Raw genomic sequence first — 10735 nt, 5'->3', positions numbered from 1 at the left:
CATAAAATTTATATAATTTCTTACGTTAGTTGTTTCTATATGTTTCGGAAAAAAATGATAATATGCCAAGATAATAAAAAAAAAGTAAAAAACCATGGAAAATTTTTGTCATGCATGAACGATTTTAGTTTTAAACTTTTTCGAACAATAATTGTTTGTGCTATTTTCAATTCGTTTAAAAAACCTATTTGATTAATGTTATAACTTTTATCACAATAACTAGCCTGGTCTTATATACCAATACTTTTAAATAAAAATAAAACAAATTAAAATTCATAAAAAATATTTGTATTTCAGTTTATACGTAATTTTGGTTTATTTTAATTAGTTAAGCGAAAAGAAGATTACTTATTTGTTCTAAATACTAATATTAGTTGATTTTAAGTTAAGTATAAGAAAGTTTTTAATTTAAAAACTCTTTGATAGTTACAATTAAAATATATGTTTAGATTTAACTTTTAATTTGTTTTGCTTTTATGTTAAAAAAATTATTATGATTTTAGTTTGGTTTTTTCTTCTTAGATAATATAATGCTGTTAATTTTTTATTAACTTTTATAGCTTTTGAAACGAATACAATTACTTTTGAAATTTTAATTTATAATTTGAAATTTATTACTGTTGTTAAAGAAGTGATAATATTAAATAAAATATATTTTACTTTTTATTTTTCTTTATTAATAAAGAATCAAAGTATTAGCTTGCTTTAAATAACAAATTGGTTTTAAATTCTTAGGCAAGTAGTATAAATGAACAATTAATTATAATTTCAAATCTACACTTAAGTTCAACTATATATATATATACACTTTATAGATTTTATATTAAAACAAGTTGAAATCTTTAGAAACAAAATATTGTTGTAATTTTGAAAATATTGACATAATTTTAATATGTAAATAAAAAAGAGCTTGTTAAGAAGAAAGTTAACATATTTAATAATTCCGCTTTAAAAAACAATACTTGGATTATATACCCCCATTGATTTGATAAATGTTTGTACTAAGTTTGATTTACATATTGTGATGAATCTAAAAGAATTTCGAACAGTTTTTCTTAAAGTATTCCAGAACAGTCTAAAATGTTGTAATGAAGAGATATTAAAAATTAACACACAGAAAAAAAATTATAACTTTTCAATCAACTTAGTCTAGAACTAAACAAAGTCTTTTAAAATAGTACTCATAAACAGAACACCTATACTTTTTAAAATTTATGAATGTTTGAACTAAACTTTATATTATATTAATATTTATACTGTTCAAAATTTAATAAACTGTCGTTTAAAGATTTAAACAAAAGCAAAAAAGATTTTTTTTAAGTATTATTTATAAATATATGACTATTTTATTTTATAATCATTTTCTTCATCGTTATATCAATTTGTTAGTTAGCACACCTTGTTGATCAGAACACCAAAAAAATACTACCTCATTATTTTAATGTCGAACAAAAATATGCTTTCTTATCTAAAACTAATAAAATTTACTGTTCTTCTATTGTTTATTTAGTAATTATTCATAAAAAAAACTAAACCCAAGAGTAAAAACTCATCCTCGAGCTGTTTAATGCCTCTAGTGCTTATAAAAAAAATCTTTAAAAAAAATTTATTACATGTTATATACACTAAATCACCTTCCACAGAGCTCAAATGAAGGGTTTTAAAAAAATTATTGAGAAAATTTTAAAAACTCCATAAGAGATGTGGCATAAAAACAAAAAAAAATTCGAACCTACAAGTGATGATTAAAACAAGTTATTTTATGAAACACCGTCTGTAATTTTTTAAATCGATGTTTTTAATAAATGTTCTCATTATAAAAATAGTCGAATTAAGCAGCAACGCAGTTCGTAATAACAAACTTTATGTTAACTAATTAGACAAAACAATATAAGCAAACTGACTTAGATATACATATTATATGTTTCATTTTTCAAATAATTATAAAGATAAATGTACATTAGTTTAATCTTCTCTAATACTTATTACTTTACTTATAATCAACTCATTTTGTAACTTTTAACCACATTAATTAAACAACACAGACAATTTAGTCTATAAAGTTCTGAGCAAAACCAAATTCTTAAACCAAACTGTACTATGCATTAATTTTTATATTACCAACTTATTGGTGTAAGGAATCTGCTTTCTTGATTTGGTAATTTGTTAGTTAGCAATCTACACATGGTATGATAAGAAGTATATTTTTGTTTATGAAAATAGATTTTTATAAAAAAAAAACTCAAATAAGCTTTTTTAGTTAGCGCCATAACACAATTCATATCCAGCTATCACATATTATGTTAATATCTATTTGAATTTACTCACTATTATAGTCATTAACACAACAAATATAAGGTAAGAGGAAAGAAAACTACAACACCTAAATCCAAAAGTTCCAGGTCTGATTTTTTACTGTGTATGCATATTTTTTCTCTCCGGAATCTGTTCATCAAAACTTCTTTTTAGATCGACCTCATTATTAGATGAATAATCGAGGTAAACAGGCTCTTTAAAAGAACATCTGTCAACTGTATAATTTTCTTAAATCTCATCTTTAGATTGAATTTCGGAAAGAAAATTTTCGTCGGTAGGTTTTTTGCAACAGAAGAGCTTTTTACTAACATATCTGATGAATCGACTGATACGATTTGACTTATGGTTCTGGTTGACTTCCTCGTATTGGTAGCATCTTGATTTTGGTTTTCAACATTTCGAGGCTGAATTGCTTTAGTTTCAGGTTTGATCGCTTTGTTTGCATTATTATTCATTCTATAAACTCGAAGAGCTTTTGCACAGTCTGCTTCAGATATACTTGAAAACTTTTACAGGTACTTTATTAAGTCTGTGCATGAATGATTTATGTTGCTTAGCAAATAATATACAGTAGTTAATTATTTATCGGCCATAATTTAGCTAGGTAAAAGCAATTTGGTGCAAACATGCATGTATAATGTGTGCATAGTTACAAATAACTGTTAACTTTTCTTTTGCGTTTTATGGTCTTTGTTTATAGTAGGTATGTGTATGACTTGTGCTAAAAATTTACTTAACTTAGTAAAATAAATAACAGCTAAATTTAGTTTATAATAGTTTTCACTTGATGCTGTTGAATAGTTTCTACGTTAGTTAAAAGTTATAAAACCTTTTAGTGCAGAGTTCAGGCTACAAAAAAAAATTGTATAATAACATTGAAAATAAGCTATTATTTACACTTTAAATAAAAGTTTAAAGTTTTTTCTGTAATTAAGTGTAATAACATAATATGATTTATTTCAAATTATAAGTGAATTCTATTAAACTTTATATGATTTTAATTATTGTATGTATTCTGTAGCTGTCATGTTGTTTTGAACAAGGATATAACTCAAAAACAATGTTTCTATACTTGTATTAATCAATACAAATATAATTAATATGAAAGTAGAAAAAAAAGCATTTAAACTGTTTCTTCTTTTATTTTCAAAAAGTTCTAATGAACTATTTAAATTCGTTTTAGACTAATACTAACTTGTGAAAAACTCCTTACAAACGTTTCAAAACTATTATGTTCTGCTATTGTAAAACTAAATAATCTAAGTTATATTAAAAATTAATCTTTTGATTATGATACATGAAGATTTTTGTACTTTTTTTCCGAATAGAATAATTAATATTTTTTATAAGGTTTAACACCAGAATATATGATTATGATACAAACTTACTACATTTAAGAACAATTAAAATATATTTGACATTTTTTTTAGTTAAAGATAATTAATTTTGTTCAGTTTAGTAATTAACTGCATAAACTTACCTTAGCTTTCATTTAAACTGTTGTTTCAAAACGTTTGACATTCATAAGTATTTTAAAAGTCATTAATTATTTGATGTTGTTTATGGTAATAATAAATACTAAATTATATAAGTATAAGATTTTGTAAATGTAGACGAAATTTTAGTATTTTTTTGAATCTTAATTGTCATATTTTCTTTTGAAATAAAATTATTTTATTTACATTTAAATATAAGTTCTTTATTTAGATAATGTTTACAAGCATGTCAGTTTAATATTTTTTTGTTTAAAATTTGATGTGGCTTTTAATTGTGATCAAAAGTGATATGTTATAAGTTAGGTTTGATAAAGTTAAAATTTTGTATAAATTTAAAAACTACTAAAATAACTGTTTTTAATTTTGTAGACAGTTTGGTTATGTAAAAAATATAGACCCACTTGACTTTATACTTAGTAATTTTAAATATGTTTAAAAACTTTAAAACATAAAATTGACGAAAAGTAAAGTTCTCAAAAATAACTTCATCACATACTATACTTTAGCATGAATTATTTTTATCATTTACAGTTGTTTTAATTAAATTAAAAACCAACAATTGACCTGTGTAAATTTATCTTATTATTTTTTTATATAAATTTTACTGAGATATCTAAAATTAGTTTAAAAACTATACTCTTTAGGAAACATTTATAACAAATTGAAAGTTTTTAAGTTTTTGATAAATAATATATAAATACTTACTTAAGAAAAGAGTTAAATTAAACAGTGGCGCAGGTCTTAATAACGAACTTTATGTTAATTTATTTGATAAAACACTATACATGTAAACTAAATGTAAATACATGTAGTAATATACATATAATACACGTAAACTTTTGATAAAACTTTTTGAAACTGTTAACCACATTACTTTAACAGTACAAAGACAATTTAGTCTATGAAGTGGCGAACAAAACCAAAATGTTAAACTAAGATCAACTGTACAATGCAAAAATTGTATATTACCAAATCATTGGTGTAATAAATCTGCTTTCTTAATGGGTTATTTGGTAGTTAGCAATCTGCTCATGGTACTTACGTTAAAAAAATTCTTGTAAAAATATTTACATAGTATAATGAGAACTCTATAAACTTTTATGAAAATGGACTTTTTATTAAAAAAAGAATACTCTAATTGGCTTTTAAAGCTAGTACCATAACAAAATTCATATCAAGTTTTACATATTATGATTATGTCCATATAACTTTAATTACTATTATAGTCATTAACACTGCAAATAAAAAGTAAGAGGATAAAATAAGGTAACACATGAATCCAAAAGTTCGAGGTCTGATTTTTAAATGTGTATGCATATTTTTTTTTCACCGGAATCTGTTCATCGAAAATTCTTTTTTTAACGACCTTATTATTAGAGGAATAATCGATGTAAATAAGCTCTTTAAGAGAACAAGTATCAACAGGAAGTTTTTCTTCAAATTCATCTTCAGATTCAGTTTCGAAATGACAGTTTTCGTCAGTAGGTTTTTTGCAACAGAAGAGTCTTTTCTTAACATAATTGATGAATCGACTGATACGATTTGACTTTTGGTTCTGATTGATTTATTTGGATTCGGGTTGACTACATTTAAATTCTGGTTGGTATCACTTTGATTCTGAATTTCTTCATTTTGATATAAAGCGTCTTCATTTTGATTTTGATTGGTTTTCTTTTGATTATGGTTGGCTCCATTTCGATTTTGATCATCATCACTTTTACTCTGGCTGATTTCATTTTGATCCTGGTGGGCTTCGTTTTGAAACTGAACTGCTTCAGTTTCAGGCTTCTTTGCTTTGTTTACGTTCTGGTTCAATCTATCACCTCGAAGAGCTATGGCACAATTTGCTTCAGACATTTTCGAAACTTTTACAGGTATTATAATAAATCTTTGTATGAAAAAAGAAACATATTTCTTAGCAAATAGTATAAAAAGTATAAAAATAGTATACTTATGTGCTTAGTAGCTAGGTTTCAGTTAGTTAAAAGTCACTTGGTTTTCAAAATTCATGTATTAAAGACCAAAAAACTTATGTAAAAGAAAAGTCTTTATCTGTGATTTACCTTTCTGTTATTTTTTGGTATATTTAAGACTAGTAGTAAAAATATACTAAACTTGATAATTATTATAATAAAAGCTTAATTAGAAACGTTTTTATTATTTATGTTGATCGGTTATTTAAACGTTTTTTAAAAGTTTTAGTACTTATTATTTTAAATTACAAACTATAGCAAAAAAATAGTTGCAAATACTATAAATTAGTTGCTCTTTACTTTTTATTTATTCTTTTATTTTTAAAGTGAAAACTATAATTGTAAACTTTGAAATATAGACTTTACTCATATATTAGAAACTTTTCTTTTAAACAGTTGAAACAAATGTCTTAAAATTTTAAAACTTGTAGAAATTCTGCAAGTCTCAGTTTGTTAAAAAAAAATTAACTTCAGAAATGAAGTTACTTTTCAGTCTTACAAATTCAGAGTTTAACTTTATAAAACACCTAAAACATTTTAATTCGGTTGTTTCAGAACAGTTTTTTGCTTTTAGTTTCATTTATTGTATGAAAAGTTTATCAAATTCATTTTAAGCGATATATACATAGAATAAGATAGAAAGTATAAATATAAAGTTAAATAAAAGCATTATTGTCTAAATTTAAAAAATAAATTTTTACCAAATTAAAAAATTCCTTATGTAAAAGTCAGAATCACTTGATTTATCAGGTTTCAACCCTATGTTACTTGTTTTACAAAATTTTTTATATCAATTAACCACTTCAAACAGGAGTTGAAATTAGTTTGTTATTTTGTTTATTTAATAGTATTATTAGCATGATTAAAGTTAATAACTAGTTGCATCAATTTCACTAATCTATTACTACATTTGCTTTTTAAAAATTTTGACATTCATAAACTTGTGTAAAATCATTAACTTTTTGTTGTTTCGTATATTCTTTGTAATAAACTAAATCGGAATTTCAAAAGAATATTAATAACATAAATTTTATTCACAATGAAAAAGATAATAATTCATACTTTTTAAAACTATGCTAGTTTTTTATTCTATTTAATATTACAGATAATGATAGATCTCAAATATGTGTATCTTCGTACATAAGTCTAATGTGTTAAAGAAAATTACTATGTTAAAACTATTACAAAAAAAAATATTTCAAATAAGTTTTAGTTATTATCGTTATTAAATAATTTTTTTAATAAATTTTCTCAACGTTTTACAATTGCAATGATTTTTATAATAATGCTTGGAACTTTTTTTTTCTATTTTAAAATAGCAATATGCAAACATCACTCAAATACTTTTAATAAAATTCTATTTTACAGGGAAAAATAATCATAACATTATCACTTTTTTTTTCAACATGAAAATATTTTTAAATTACTTTCTATTAATTTAAGGTTTATAAAAACAGAATACGGTTTATTATTTAATATCCTACTTCAAATCTGATTAAAACTAGTAGTTATTCAATTTTGGTTTAGGTTAGTTATGTTTGTGTTTAGTTGTAAGAAAATTTTTGTTTTTAAATCTTTTTAGAAGTAAAATTATTTGATAATAATAATAATAATAAGGCCCGCTATCAGCCGAGATCGGCTATGCGTGTTGTGCACAGAGGAAAAAAAAACATACAAAGTGATGCAATAAACAAAACACAAACACAAAAAAAACAATTAAATTCATTCTTCTTATTTCTTCATCTTCTTCTTCGTTTTTCTAAAATATTCCTTTTCGCTTTCTTGCAGTCTTTTGTGTATAGTTGGTCTCCATTTGGCACGGTCATTTGCAAGCAACTCCCAATCATCAGTTCCAATGTTCAAGCTTTTTAGGTCGCGCTTGCATCCTTAAAACGTAATTTTTGACGTCCTCGGTTTCGTTTGCCAACGACCAACTCGCCATACAATAGAAACTTTGGGATCCGCTCAGTATTCATTCTCAGGATATGACCGAGCCAGCGAAGCCTGCGCTGACTGAGGGTAAAGTACATAGTGGTAAGACCAGTACGTCTCAATACTTCCTCATTGGTGATCTTTTGCTGCCTTGTAATTCCAAGGATGCGACGAAGGCATCGTAGGTGGAAGGTATTGATTTTCTTCTCCTGTACGCTAGGTAATGTCCATGTCTCGCTACCGTAAAGCAGAGTACTGCAGACACAGGAACGGTAAACGTTAGCCTTTGTTCGAATGCTTAGCTTTTGGTTATCCCAAACTCTTGCAGTCAAGCTAGCGAAAGTGCCTGATGCTTTGCCAATGCGACTATTTATTTCTTTGTCCAATGATGCGTTTGACGCAACATTTGAGCCAAGGTATACAAAGTTATCTACATTCTCGATATCCTTACAATTGATCTTGATTGATGGTAAAATATTTGTTCCTTGACTTAGAATTTTAGTCTTCTTAAGGCTTATAGTAAGGCCGAAATCCGAGCATGCCGAAGAAAACTGATTCAGCAGTGTCTGCAGGTCTTGGGCAGAGTGAGCCACGAGTGCAGCATCGTCAGCAAATAAAAGATCACGTATGGTGACTTTCTTCAGATTTCGCTTAGCTCTTAGATTTGAAGGGTTGAAAAGGTGTCCGTCAGTTCTTGTATGAAGCTTTATTCCAGTAGTAAATGAATTAAAAGCATGCTTTAATAGCATCGAAAAGAAGATTCCAAACAAAGTTGGAATAAGTACGCAGCCTTGCTTTACCCCACTTTTGATTTCAAATGAATCAGATACACTACCATCATATTGAATGGTTGCCCATGTGTTTGTATGAAAAGACTTCACAATATTGAATAATTTTGGAGGACATCAAATTTTCAGCAGTATAGCATATAGTCCTTTTCTACTTACCAAGTCAAAGGCTTTAGTGAGGTCAATGAAAGCGATGTACAAAGGCATGTTCTGCTCATTACATTTCTCTTGTAACTGACGTACAGAAAAAATCATGTCGGTGGTAGATCTTTTAGACCTAAATCCACATTGAGACTCAGGATATACTCTTTCAGCCAGCTTCTGAATACGAGGAAGAACCACTCTTGCAAAAACTTTACCAGCAATCGCAAGAAGAGAAATTCCCCTGTAACTATTGCAGTCCGATCTGGAACCCTTGTTTTTATATAAGACTATGATCTTAGCATCACTCATGTCTTGTGGCACTATACCTTCTCTCCAACATTTGGCTAAAATATCATGTAAATGAGGTAACAAGCATGACTTACAATTGCGGACCAAGTCCGCTGGTATGCCGTCACTACCTAAAGCTTTCCACGGAGCCATCATATCAATGGCTTTACTGAGTTCTTCAGTAGTTGGTACGCTATCCAGGTCATTCATCATTGGTAGACTATCCATTCTGTTAAGGGCATCATTAGTAACAATATTCTGTGTAGAATACAGAAGGGAAAAGTGTTGAACCCATCTACTCAACTGTTCATTCCTACTGTGTAAGATTTCACCAGTCTCAGATAACAAAGGTCATATTGACCTCTTTGTTGGTCCAACTGCTTTTCTTATTCCTTCGTAGACTGATTTGGTATCTCCTCTGTCAGCAGCAGCCTGAATACGGGCACTAGCCTTTAACCAAAACTCAGTAGCACATTTTCTAGCTGCCCTCCGAAAAGTTTTTCTGGCTTCACGAAGTCTATTAAGACACGTGTTACTTGGGTCACGTTGATAATCAACATGAGCCTGTCGCTTTTTCTTTAAAAGAGGAGATAAAATATTGATATTTTCTTCGAACCAGTTTTTGTTGGCATGTTTGTTCTTTCCAAAAGTTTCAAAGGCTTTCTGATATATACTTTTTTCGATCCTAGACCAAGACTCAGAAGCAGATGTGTCCGACGAAGAGACAGATGGCATCAGAGTTGAGAACTTTTTGATTTTTTCCTTGTCCCGCATTGCACCTACATTTAGTCGAACTTTACGAGCTAAATTGTTTGAATTGTGCATGAACTTTTTTGAGATATGCATTTTACAGCAGACCAAAGAATGATCGCTGTTGCAGTCTTCGCTTTGATATGATCTAGTTAACAGAACATCGTTAATACGATGGCGTCTCACTAAGATAAGGTCTAATTGGTGCCAGGTTTTAGAACGGAGATGTCTCCAAGATACTTTATGCTGCCATTTAGTTTTAAAAAATGAATTGGTAACACAGAGGTTCTGTTTATGACAAAACTCTAAAAGGCGTTGACCATTAGAATTTATTCTTCCAAAACCAAAATGTCCTAGACAGGGAGCCCAGGAGTCGTGATCAGATCCAACTCTTGCATTAAAATCACCCAGAATAACAAGTTGGTCGTTTTTTGGCAATTTATTCACTACAAGATTTAACTTTTCATAAAAAGTATCTTTAATTTGCTCGTCAGTGTATAGCGTATGCGCATATAAACTAATAAGGGTTGCTGTTCCTTTTTTGGTGTGTAAACGTAGAGTAGCAATACGTTCGTTTCCGTCACCGACTTCTACATGTTGTAAGAGTGTATTCTTGACAGCAAAAGCAACACCATATTCTTTACGTTCTTCAACAGACTTACCAAACCAGAAGAGTTTTTTTTTTCTTTAATTGAGCCTTGACCAGCAAGGCGCGTTTCTTGAAGAGCTGCAATATCAATTTTAAGACGAATAAGTTCGTTATTTATAATAGCAGTTTTTTTGCATCATTTATGTTTTCGGGGTCCATACCAGTAGTCATGGTACGAACGTTCCAGCTTCCCAGTTTAAGAGTGGGTCTCTATCCCCACTCACCCAATTAGGAAGGTAAACTGTGGCGAAACAACACCTTATTGGCTGAGGGCTGCTCAGCTTAAGGCAGGCGGTGGTTGTTCAATGGAACTAAAAAATTCCTCCTACTGACGAATACGACCCCTGGCGCCCATCCTTTCGCCAAACAGGATTAGGCTTATCACCGGTAACTGCCGTA

The sequence above is a fragment of the Thalia democratica genome, chromosome 8 (assembly GCF_965202585.1).
Source record: "Thalia democratica chromosome 8, ktThaDemo2.hap1.1, whole genome shotgun sequence".
Classification (NCBI taxonomy): Eukaryota; Metazoa; Chordata; class Thaliacea; order Salpida; family Salpidae; genus Thalia; species Thalia democratica.
The sequence above is the reverse complement of the archived record's forward strand: the minus strand, read 5'-3'. Positions refer to the sequence as shown.